Source organism: Petromyzon marinus, chromosome 17 (genome assembly GCF_048934315.1).
Source record: "Petromyzon marinus isolate PM22_M1 ecotype Great Lakes invasive population chromosome 17, UKy_Petmar_22M1.pri1.0, whole genome shotgun sequence".
Taxonomy (NCBI): domain Eukaryota; kingdom Metazoa; phylum Chordata; class Hyperoartia; order Petromyzontiformes; family Petromyzontidae; genus Petromyzon; species Petromyzon marinus.
Genome location: NC_133683.1, coordinates 1,042,789 through 1,054,717, shown reverse-complemented (window position 1 = coordinate 1,054,717; position 11,929 = coordinate 1,042,789). Strand labels below are relative to the sequence as shown.

Genomic DNA, 11,929 nt, shown 5'->3' with positions numbered 1-11,929 from the left:
ATAAGTCAGAGAGGGGGAGAGTGGGGGGTGAATGGGGCGAGGAGTGCGAGCGCTGCAAGCGCTGCAGAGACGCTGAGAGTAAAAAAAGAGGCAACATAATTACTGCCAAGATGGAAGCTTGTCAGCTTCTGCGAGAGCTTCCCCGTGACCACACAGATCATGGTGGTTACTTGACCACATTTCAATTGAAGTGCTGTCGTCCTGACAGTTCTGTTCCTTCATCTGAAGAAGGCCACTTGTGTTGTGGCCAAAACGTCGTGATTTTTGTTGTTTTATTTTTTACCTACGTGACTTTACCCAATAGAACCAAAGAGTATGGATCCTTGCAGTCACGAAAGCTTCAAATCCACATTTCACCACTCTGGTTAATGTGGGTTGGTGAAGACGTATAGTATGTATAGTACAACAAATTTTGATGGACTGCCCTTTGCTGCCCACCATGTAGCCCGACACTACACTTTTAGACCTGTTATGCACTATCCTGGCTCAAACCCTGCTGAGCGTCCGATTAAAACACTGACGAGATCTCAATATTTAAAAGTGGCCCAAAGCCCCGTCATAGCACGAACATTACACTTTACCTATCTCAACAAATGTGGACATCATGAATCTTTGGTCTAATCTCAGATCTTGTGAGTTAGAACTCGGGGGCTCCTCATGCACAGCCAGCCAAGGATAACTCCCCGCTATAGTGACGTCACAGGAAAAGGACGTGACGTCACCTAAATATGGGCGTGGTCAAAAGCGGCCCCATCCCCCGCTCTTCCCGACCTTGCTTCCCCCCTTGCCGAGGTTACCCACATGAACAATAATAATAAATCATAGATGTACATTATGAAAGAATCAATTATTTTTCACAAAACTGCTCCTGTACGACCTTTTGCCAATCCCCTGCTGGAGAGCCTCTTGACGATTGCACGAATCGTGTTGGTTATTTGCACATACTTCACCATGCCGGTGAGTATGGGTTGGTAAAGGAAAAGGAGGAGCATTAACGTACAAACAAAAACCTATTTTACTAGAATGCCTTCTGCTTCCCATCATGTAGCCTGTAACACCTGGTATGCGCTATCCAGACTCCAACCTCCTTAACGTTAGATGGAGACATCTGGCACATCCCCAGCAGTTTTGTCTACAGGCTCAACATATAACACAAACACACCTCCCTAACACTAACGTTAAACTTTACCTATCTCGACGAAGGTAGACATCGTGAATCTTTGATTTTTTTCGAATTCAGAGTCAGAAGTCAGGAGCTCCTCGCGTGCACAGCCAGCCCACGATAAAGTCCGACCCAGAATGATGTCACCGTGACGTCAGTTAAATATGGGCGTGGCCTGAATGTGGGTGTGGCCAACAGCGGCGGCTTCCCCGCCCCCCGCTGCCCCTCCCCGCAGGTTTCTCTCAACCCTCAGTGCGCATGCGCGGGCGGCATGTCTCGGACATCGCCTTCAGCGGCCTTTGGCGACGCGGTGGTTGTGGCGGGAAAATTAATAAAAAAAACTTCTCCGAATAACCGCGACCTTTAACTACCCTCACGGATAATCCACACGGATCTCTGGACGGCAAGGCGAAGACGATCAATGGAATAATCTCCGGTGAGAGACGGAGAGAGATGGGCAGGCGTGAGGGCGAGCCAGGTTCAACTTTGTTGAACGCTGAGCGCAGAGTGAATGGGGTTTATACTCTTTGGTTCTATTGGGTAAAGTCACGTAGGTGAAAATAAAATAACAATTTTCACCTACGTGACTTTACCCAATAGAACCAAAGAGTATGGATCCTAGCAGCCACGAAAGCTTTAAATCTAGAATTGAATGGGGTTTGCTTCACTTAGCACGCGACTTGGACACTTCGGTGTGCAAAGTGTTGTCTGGTTGTGCCGTGTAAAGAAGGAGGACATTCAGTAAATGTGGTTGGTTTGTTAATGGGAGTGTGTGGCGCGGTAATGGACTGGGTACGACTTACAACACAAGTTCTGCTCACATTGCACGCTAAGGGTTAGCACGGCGATTACTACGTGTGCATTTATTAGTTATTGTTTATGTTAAAAGTAGTATTGATTGTTAAGACAATAATGTTTAGTATTTGTAGGTGAATCATTTCAATATTGTACAGTATAGCATTGTCCTGCTGTGTGGCTCTCACGTGGCGAGCATCAGTGCAGCAATATTCAGTACGTGGTTGTAATGTACTTCTATAGCCCCCTGCCACCAGTGCAACAGTATTCAGTACGTGGTTGTAATGCACTTCTATAGCCCCCTGCCACAAGTGCAGCAATATTCAGTACATGGTTGTAATGCACTTCTATAGCCCCCTGCCACCGGTGCAGCAATATTCAGTACATGGTTGTAATGTACTTCTATAGCCCCCTGCCACCAGTGCAGCAATATTCAGTACATGGTTGTAATGCGCTTCTATAGCCCCCTGCCACAAGTGCAGCAATATTCAGTACGTGGTTGTAATGTACTTCTATAGCCCCCTGCCACCAGTGCAGCAATATTCAGTACGTGGTTGTAATGAACTTCTATAGCCCCCTGCCACCGGTGCAGCAATATTCAGTACGTGGTTGTAATGCACTTCTATAGCCCCCTGCCACCAGTGCAGCAATATTCAGTACGTGGTTGTAATGTACTTCTATAGCCCCCTGCCATCAGTGCAGAAATATTCAGTATGTGGTTGTAATGCACTTCTATAGCCCCCTGCCACCAGTGCAGCAATATTCAGTACATTGTTGTAATCCACTTCTATAGCCCCCTGCCACCAGTGCAGCCATATTCAGTACGTGGTTGTAATGCACTTCTATAGCCCCCTGCCACCAGTGCAGCAATATTCAGTACGTGGTTGTAATGTACTTCTATAGCCCCCTGCCATCAGTGCAGAAATATTCAGTATGTGGTTGTAATGCACTTTTATAGCCCCCTGCCACCAGTGCAGCAATATTCAGTACATGGTTGTAATGTACTTCTATAGCCCCCTGCCACCAGTGCAGCAATATTCAGTACGTGGTTGTAATGCACTTCTATAGCCCCCTGCCATCAGTGCAGCAATATTCAGTGCATGGTTGTAATGCACTTCTATAGCCCCCTGCCATCAGTACAGCAATATTCAGTACATGGTTGTAATGTACTTCTATAGCCCCCTGCCACCAGTGCAGCAATATTCAATACGTGGTTGTAATGCACTTCTATAGCCCCCTGCCATCAGTGCAGCAATATTCAGTACATGGTTGTAATGTACTTCTATAGCCCCCTGCCACCAGTGCAGCAGTATTCAGTACGTGGTTGTAATGCACTTCTATAGCCCCCTGCCATCAGTGCAGCAATATTCAGTACGTGGTTGTAATGTACTTCTATAGCCCCCTGCCACAAGTGCAGCAATATTCAGTACATGGTTGTAATGCACTTCTATAGCCCCCTGCCACCGGAGCAGCAATATTCAGTACGTGGTTGTAATGCACTTCTATAGCCCCCTGCCATCAGTGCAGCAATATTCAGTACGTGGTTGTAATGTACTTCTATAGCCCCCTGCCACAAGTGCAGCAATATTCAGTACATGGTTGTAATGCACTTCTATAGCCCCCTGCCACCGGTGCAGCAATATTCAGCACATGGTTGTAATGTACTTCTATAGCCCCCTGCCACCAGTGCAGCAATATTCAGTACATGGTTGTAATGCACTTCTATAGCCCCCTGCCACAAGTGCAGCAATATTCAGTACGTGGTTGTAATGTACTTCTATAGCCCCCTGCCACCAGTGCAGCAATATTCAGTACGTGGTTGTAATGAACTTCTATAGCCCCCTGCCACCGGTGCAGCAATATTCAGTACGTGGTTGTAATGCACTTCTATAGCCCCCTGCCACCAGTGCAGCAATATTCAGTACGTGGTTGTAATGTACTTCTATAGCCCCCTGCCATCAGTGCAGAAATATTCAGTATGTGGTTGTAATGCACTTCTATAGCCCCCTGCCACCAGTGCAGCAATATTCAGTACATTGTTGTAATCCACTTCTATAGCCCCCTGCCACCAGTGCAGCCATATTCAGTACGTGGTTGTAATGCACTTTTATAGCCCCCTGCCACCAGTGCAGCAATATTCAGTACATGGTTGTAATGTACTTCTGTAGCCCCCTGCCACCAGTGCAGCAATATTCAGTACGTGGTTGTAATGCACTTCTATAGCCCCCTGCCATCAGTGCAGCAATATTCAGTGCATGGTTGTAATGCACTTCTATAGCCCCCTGCCACAAGTGCAGCAATATTCAGTGCATGGTTGTAATGCACTTCTATAGCCCCCTGCCACAAGTGCAGCAATATTCAGTACGTGGTTGTAATGTACTTCTATAGCCCCCTGCCACCAGTGCAGCAATATTCAGTACGTGGTTGTAATGAACTTCTATAGCCCCCTGCCACCGGTGCAGCAATATTCAGTACGTGGTTGTAATGCACTTCTATAGCCCCCTGCCATCAGTGCAGAAATATTCAGTATGTGGTTGTAATGCACTTCTATAGCCCCCTGCCACCAGTGCAGCAATATTCAGTACATTGTTGTAATCCACTTCTATAGCCCCCTGCCACCAGTGCAGCCATATTCAGTACGTGGTTGTAATGCACTTCTATAGCCCCCTGCCACCAGTGCAGCAATATTCAGTACGTGGTTGTAATGTACTTCTATAGCCCCCTGCCATCAGTGCAGAAATATTCAGTATGTGGTTGTAATGCACTTTTATAGCCCCCTGCCACCAGTGCAGCAATATTCAGTACATGGTTGTAATGTACTTCTATAGCCCCCTGCCACCAGTGCAGCAATATTCAGTACGTGGTTGTAATGTACTTCTATAGCCCCCTGCCATCAGTGCAGAAATATTCAGTATGTGGTTGTAATGCACTTCTATAGCCCCCTGCCACCAGTGCAGCAATATTCAGTACATTGTTGTAATCCACTTCTATAGCCCCCTGCCACCAGTGCAGCCATATTCAGTACGTGGTTGTAATGCACTTTTATAGCCCCCTGCCACCAGTGCAGCAATATTCAGTACATGGTTGTAATGTACTTCTGTAGCCCCCTGCCACCAGTGCAGCAATATTCAGTACGTGGTTGTGATGCACTTCTATAGCCCCCTGTCATCAGTGCAGCAATATTCAGTGCATGGTTGTAATGCACTTCTATAGCCCCCTGCCACAAGTGCAGCAATATTCAGTACGTGGTTGTAATGTACTTCTATAGCCCCCTGCCACCAGTGCAGCAATATTCAGTACGTGGTTGTAATGAACTTCTATAGCCCCCTGCCACCGGTGCAGCAATATTCAGTACGTGGTTGTAATGCACTTCTATAGCCCCCTGCCACCAGTGCAGCAATATTCAGTACGTGGTTGTAATGTACTTCTATAGCCCCCTGCCACCAGTGCAGCAATATTCAGTACATTGTTGTAATCCACTTCTATAGCCCCCTGCCACCAGTGCAGCCATATTCAGTACGTGGTTGTAATGCACTTTTATAGCCCCCTGCCACCAGTGCAGCAATATTCAGTACATGGTTGTAATGTACTTCTGTAGCCCCCTGCCACCAGTGCAGCAATATTCAGTACGTGGTTGTAATGCACTTCTATAGCCCCCTGCCATCAGTGCAGCAATATTCAGTGCATGGTTGTAATGCACTTCTATAGCCCCCTGCCACCAGTGCAGCAATATTCAGTACGTGGTTGTGATGCACTTCTATAGCCCCCTGTCATCAGTGCAGCAATATTCAGTGCATGGTTGTAATGCACTTCTATAGCCCCCTGCCACAAGTGCAGCAATATTCAGTACGTGGTTGTAATGAACTTCTATAGCCCCCTGCCACCGGTGCAGCAATATTCAGTACGTGGTTGTAATGCACTTCTATAGCCCCCTGCCATCAGTGCAGAAATATTCAGTATGTGGTTGTAATGCACTTCTATAGCCCCCTGCCACCAGTGCAGCAATATTCAGTACATTGTTGTAATCCACTTCTATAGCCCCCTGCCACCAGTGCAGCCATATTCAGTACGTGGTTGTAATGCACTTCTATAGCCCCCTGCCACCAGTGCAGCAATATTCAGTACGTGGTTGTAATGTACTTCTATAGCCCCCTGCCATCAGTGCAGAAATATTCAGTATGTGGTTGTAATGCACTTTTATAGCCCCCTGCCACCAGTGCAGCAATATTCAGTACATGGTTGTAATGTACTTCTATAGCCCCCTGCCACCAGTGCAGCAATATTCAGTACGTGGTTGTAATGTACTTCTATAGCCCCCTGCCATCAGTGCAGAAATATTCAGTATGTGGTTGTAATGCACTTCTATAGCCCCCTGCCACCAGTGCAGCAATATTCAGTACATTGTTGTAATCCACTTCTATAGCCCCCTGCCACCAGTGCAGCCATATTCAGTACGTGGTTGTAATGCACTTTTATAGCCCCCTGCCACCAGTGCAGCAATATTCAGTACATGGTTGTAATGTACTTCTGTAGCCCCCTGCCACCAGTGCAGCAATATTCAGTACGTGGTTGTGATGCACTTCTATAGCCCCCTGTCATCAGTGCAGCAATATTCAGTGCATGGTTGTAATGCACTTCTATAGCCCCCTGCCACAAGTGCAGCAATATTCAGTACGTGGTTGTAATGTACTTCTATAGCCCCCTGCCACCAGTGCAGCAATATTCAGTACGTGGTTGTAATGAACTTCTATAGCCCCCTGCCACCGGTGCAGCAATATTCAGTACGTGGTTGTAATGCACTTCTATAGCCCCCTGCCACCAGTGCAGCAATATTCAGTACGTGGTTGTAATGTACTTCTATAGCCCCCTGCCACCAGTGCAGCAATATTCAGTACATTGTTGTAATCCACTTCTATAGCCCCCTGCCACCAGTGCAGCCATATTCAGTACGTGGTTGTAATGCACTTTTATAGCCCCCTGCCACCAGTGCAGCAATATTCAGTACATGGTTGTAATGTACTTCTGTAGCCCCCTGCCACCAGTGCAGCAATATTCAGTACGTGGTTGTAATGCACTTCTATAGCCCCCTGCCATCAGTGCAGCAATATTCAGTGCATGGTTGTAATGCACTTCTATAGCCCCCTGCCACCAGTGCAGCAATATTCAGTACGTGGTTGTAATGCACTTCTATAGCTCCCTGCCACCAGTTCAGCAATATTCAGTACGTGGTTGTAATGTACTTCTATAGCCCCCTGCCACCAGTGCAGCAATATTCAGTACGTGGTTGTAATGTACTTCTATAGCCCCCTGCCACCAGTGCAGCAATATTCAGTACGTGGTTGTAATGCACTTCTATAGCCCCCTGCCACCAGTTCAGCAGTATTCAGTACGTGGTTGTAATGCACTTCTATAGCACCCTGACATTGTGCAGCAATGTTCAGTACATTGTTGTAATGCACTTCTATAGCCCCCTGCCATCACCAAATTCACACTGACCAGCGTGGTGAAGTACGGTAAATAACCCCTCCCCCTGGGAGCTGCATAGCATGGGACAGCTGTCAGCCAGCAATGGATTGAAAAAGGAGCTGTACTCTGCACACGTTGTTATTCAGGGTAGGGTAAGGAACTTGGAGGTTCGGTATGCATAATGTGCTCGGAAAGTATTGTATTCTGTATGTGTGTTGAATCTCTTTCGCACCGTACCAAGCCCACCGTGCTCTTCGGAGGTGCGATAATATATAAATATAAGTAGTCATACTACTGTAATACCACTATTAATATGTAGCATTCATTTTATTAGTAGTACTGTAATTTGTTGATATGCAGGTGTACATGCCAAACGTTAACCAATGTTAAATGTTAAGCCTTCTCTTTTGAATACAGTGTGTTTTAAACATGGAGTTGTCTCCAGCTAATTCTTAAATGTATATCATTCATAATGTAGTAGTAGGCAGGTAGAGCATTTATGACACTTCAATTGTACATAGAGCTTGCAGGTGTGATGAAGGAAAGCATGGGAAAGGCTGGAATTTTTGTTGAAAAAAGGACAACAGCCACAGTAGCTTAAGAGACCTAACGCTGAAGCTGCTAACGCGAAGTGGTCGACGCTGGCCCATGCGTTGTGACGTCGGACCCACTTTCCGCACACAGCAGCTCCTCATGGTGCCCCCCATACCAGGACCAGTGGTGACCTGGTAGCCACAGCGATTCCTCTCCCTGGCCCCATCCGGTTCGGGCATCCCAAATCGTACAAAATGAACTGCAACGGTGGTGAGACAAACAGCCCTTCGGGCGACAGCACGGTGACGGACACAAGCCCTCGCGGCAGCCAGGGCAGCTCGCTGCTCCGGACCGGAAGCGGGGGCTAGCACAGCCCTGTGGTGTGCGGAGAGCAGTGCTGCTCGTAGGCGAGCGGTGCGCTGGACGCCTACATCGAGGACTTTGAGCAGAGCGGAATCTGTGCGTCACCGCTACCCAGGATACGTGCAGAGCACAGCACCGCGCAGCATGGCGGAGCGGAGACGCGCGGAGGAGAGGAGGATGCACAGTGTGGATGAGGGTGGGTTGCGCCTCTCGCCACGCGAGGAATCGCTCCGTGGTGCTTGCACTCGAGTGGCTATCGAGTGTGCAGGCGGTGCAATGGTATCGAAGCTATAGTAATAGGTTTTTACCCTTTTATCTGGCACAAACACTGACACCTTTATACAAGGGATCATGTTTGCAATAACCACAACACAAGTAGTCAAAATGCAAACAAAAAAGACAACTGATAATATGCACTGTCCTTGAATTTGATTGGTCCACACCCGAGACGGCTTTTCTGAGATCCCAGTCTCCACTGGTGTTGGACCAGAAGACGCCAAAAGGCGTCTTCTTATTCTTAGCGTCTTCTTGTTTGCATTTTGACTACTTGCGTTGTGGTTATCGCAAACATGATCCCTTGTATAAAAGTGTCAGTTTTTGTGCCAGATAAAAGGGTAAAAACCTATTACTATATCTTGTTACTGGCAAAGGAGGTCTCATAAGGTATCGAAGCTAGTTGACTGGATGGGGGATAATTGGAGAGGAGAACCCCATTTTTTTTGCTTGTACTGGGTGCTTGTCAATTATGCTATGCTATCATGAATGTAATGTAATTCCCCTAGAAAAAAAACCCTTAATAAGGTCTAAAGATACATTTTCGTGAGAGTCCCACACTGGGATGCTTGGCAAATTCCATTAATGAGTTCATTTTATGTCAGAGAAAACTATCCACAGTAAGCACACGCATATGAGAGGATAGCATAGGTCTGAACAGATAGGTCGGTGCATGCATTTCTTTCTCCTGTCATCTTCCAGCAACTTCACTGATTATCGAGGTTGTAAAGTTTGTGAAATCTAAGTAATCCTCCAACCTTTGTGTCAAAATTTGCAGATCCTAGACTGGACACATCTGAAGTTTAAACAATAACAGCTCATGCACTGATTTATCCCATATTCTCACAAACTCCACAAACGGATAACATCATTAGTTACTGATGGTGCAAAGTAAGGCAACATTGCAGGATTGCCGTTCAGGGGTCAAGGAATCTAGGGGAGAGCAAATTCATTGTGTACCAGTAAAATGTCTGTGGGTCTTACATTGCAGGTGGCATGCTGCTTGTGGAGGACCTCATCTCGGGCACGTGCAGCCTCACTGCTGCGCTGCAGCGGTCGTGGCTCATAGCCCGACGGTCAGTCTAACCACGGACCAGCTCCTAGCGGCGCCAGTTGACGGTTCCTCCAAGTCCTTGCTCCGCTCGCCTGGCGCCCACCGAGACCTCACAGTGTCGCACAGAGGCAAGCGGTCATCTCTCGGGGTCACCGCGCACAGCTTCGGCGCATCATTGGTGAGGGGCAATAAGCCAACTAAACGGTTGAGCTCAACAGCGAGAAGCAACAAGGCCGTGATGCCATTAAATTTGTCGGCAAAGCCCGAAAATTATTTCTTTTCTAACCAGACGAATGTTTTGTTGTACTTATGGAGCAGTGAAGCAACTAGGCGTGAGCACTTGCCGAACGGCGGCTGTGCGACAAGTACCTATCTCAGGTGGTTGACAAGCCAAAAGGATAAGCTGGATGTGTCGGGGATCACGAGCATTCCTGAGCTCAGGTACCCGGCCTGGCTGCGTGACTGCGATGTGGACTCCCAGACCAGCAGCCACGAGACGGATACCAGCACAAAGAGAGCAGGTACCGCTCAGAGCCCGCAAAGCAGACCAAAGTACCCAGAGTGGCTCAAAGTTTTGGATATCTCCGGCCTTACGAATGTAGCCAACGAGGAGCCCGTGTCAGAGGACAATAGATCCCTAGGTGTGTGTATATATATAGTCTGTATATAGCAGATGACATTTCATATGTTTTCAGGTACATATTCAGTCTTTTCTCACAGAGACGGCTGAGCGGCCACCCATGTGGTTGTGACGTGCGATGCGTGATTCTTGATGCACAGCCTCATTGGAGGAGCTGCTGAGCAGGGCGCACATGGAGTTGGACTCCCCCGGCTTGGAGGCCCCCTCCCCGGGCAGCTTCAACACGGACGTCTTTCTAGGGGCTGATCGTCCCTGGGAAAACCCCTCCACGCCATTGTGAATTTATCTTTATATCCACACTCACGCACAGCATAGAGGCTGCACCGCCTCTAAGTATGATGTCAGATTTTGAATGTTATAAGCTAAGCAGGTAAGCCTGGTTATTACTTGGATGGGAGACTGTTTTGAAATAGCATATATTATAGATTTTGGCTGCTAGGTAACCAGGAGTTAGTAATACGGCAATGGAATCTTGAATCTATATCCGGAGTTTTGCATTTTACTCCCTCTGTTTTCACCGGGTTCTCCGTTTTCCTCTCACATACCACTCGCTGATGAAATTTGCAAAATATCACTGCCAAACCCTCCTGAGACTTGGTGAGATTTTTCTGGCTTCCACCTTGATAATAAGTCAACCAAGTAATTTTCTCTCAATCGTGTCTCTTCTCAGGGCCGTGTACCACCTGTCGCGTCTGAAAGAGCTGGTTGACACCATCAAGGAGAACAAGGATGGCTGACTACCCGTGATGTAGAAAGCCCGAAAGCATTTTATGGCGGTGGTCGAGGTTTCTACTCAGAAGGATACGTTCGCTTGGTCCTGCTAATTCATGGTTGTTAAACATCAATGGTACTTCAGGTGCTGTGGTGTGAATCGCAATTACTTGTGAACTTGTGGGGCCCATGGGGCACAGTAATTGCCCTGTTAATGGAAGTGCCACAACAAAGTATTGGAAAAATGTGATAAAGTTCGTTCAGGGTTGGAGTTATTGAATGGTTGCAGCAGTATTTTGCACAGCAAATCCATACAGACTCAAATGTCACTTGAAATAGAACGGATATGTGAACAATATTGTGAGCACAACTAAACTAATTTTGGTTTTAGCCATTTTGGAAGGAGACTACTTTATTGGGAACATACATGCTAGTATTTGTGTAGTTATAAACATTTGGGAAATCACTGTAAAAGTACATTTGCTTATTTAGATTGCACTATACCTGTATTGTAAAATTTCAGAACCTTTTATGTAATTTGTAATCAATAAACCAAAGTTGCATATTGTATGCAACCCATGACTTGGATTGTTTTTATCATGTCTTGTTTAGCATGGTTGTTTATGTACAGTGTGAAAGAAATTCAACATACATTAAATATTTTCTGATATTTGAATGTTTATATTGTACATGTATATTTATTTTACAATAAATCTGAGACAAAGGCTTATACACATGGAATTGAAAATATTCAGCTATGATTTGTATTTCTCAAGTATTTTAAGAAAAGTCAGCGAGTCTCGTGACATGTCTTCACATTTGGGAGTGATGATTGTGATGAATATACAGGCATTAACCTGCTTACATTCCTAGAGTATGTAAGGTGAATTTGGGCATTCTGGGTGATTGGGTTTTAGGCCAAACACAGGCA

General features: G+C 46.5%; 1 long non-coding RNA gene across 2 annotated transcripts; it reads left to right on the top strand.

Moving 5' to 3' along the window:
- Positions 1-1,386: 1,386 nt before the first annotated feature.
- On the top strand, positions 1,387-11,726 carry LOC142924809 (uncharacterized). Of its 2 annotated transcripts, none has more exons than XR_012941879.1 (4): positions 1,387-1,598; positions 9,585-9,825; positions 10,428-10,563; positions 10,958-11,726. It is a non-coding gene; the product is annotated as an uncharacterized LOC142924809 (long non-coding RNA). The 2 variants fall into 2 exon arrangements; XR_012941878.1 differs by lacking the exon at positions 1,387-1,598 and adding an exon at positions 7,937-8,516.
- Positions 11,727-11,929: the final 203 nt, after the last annotated feature.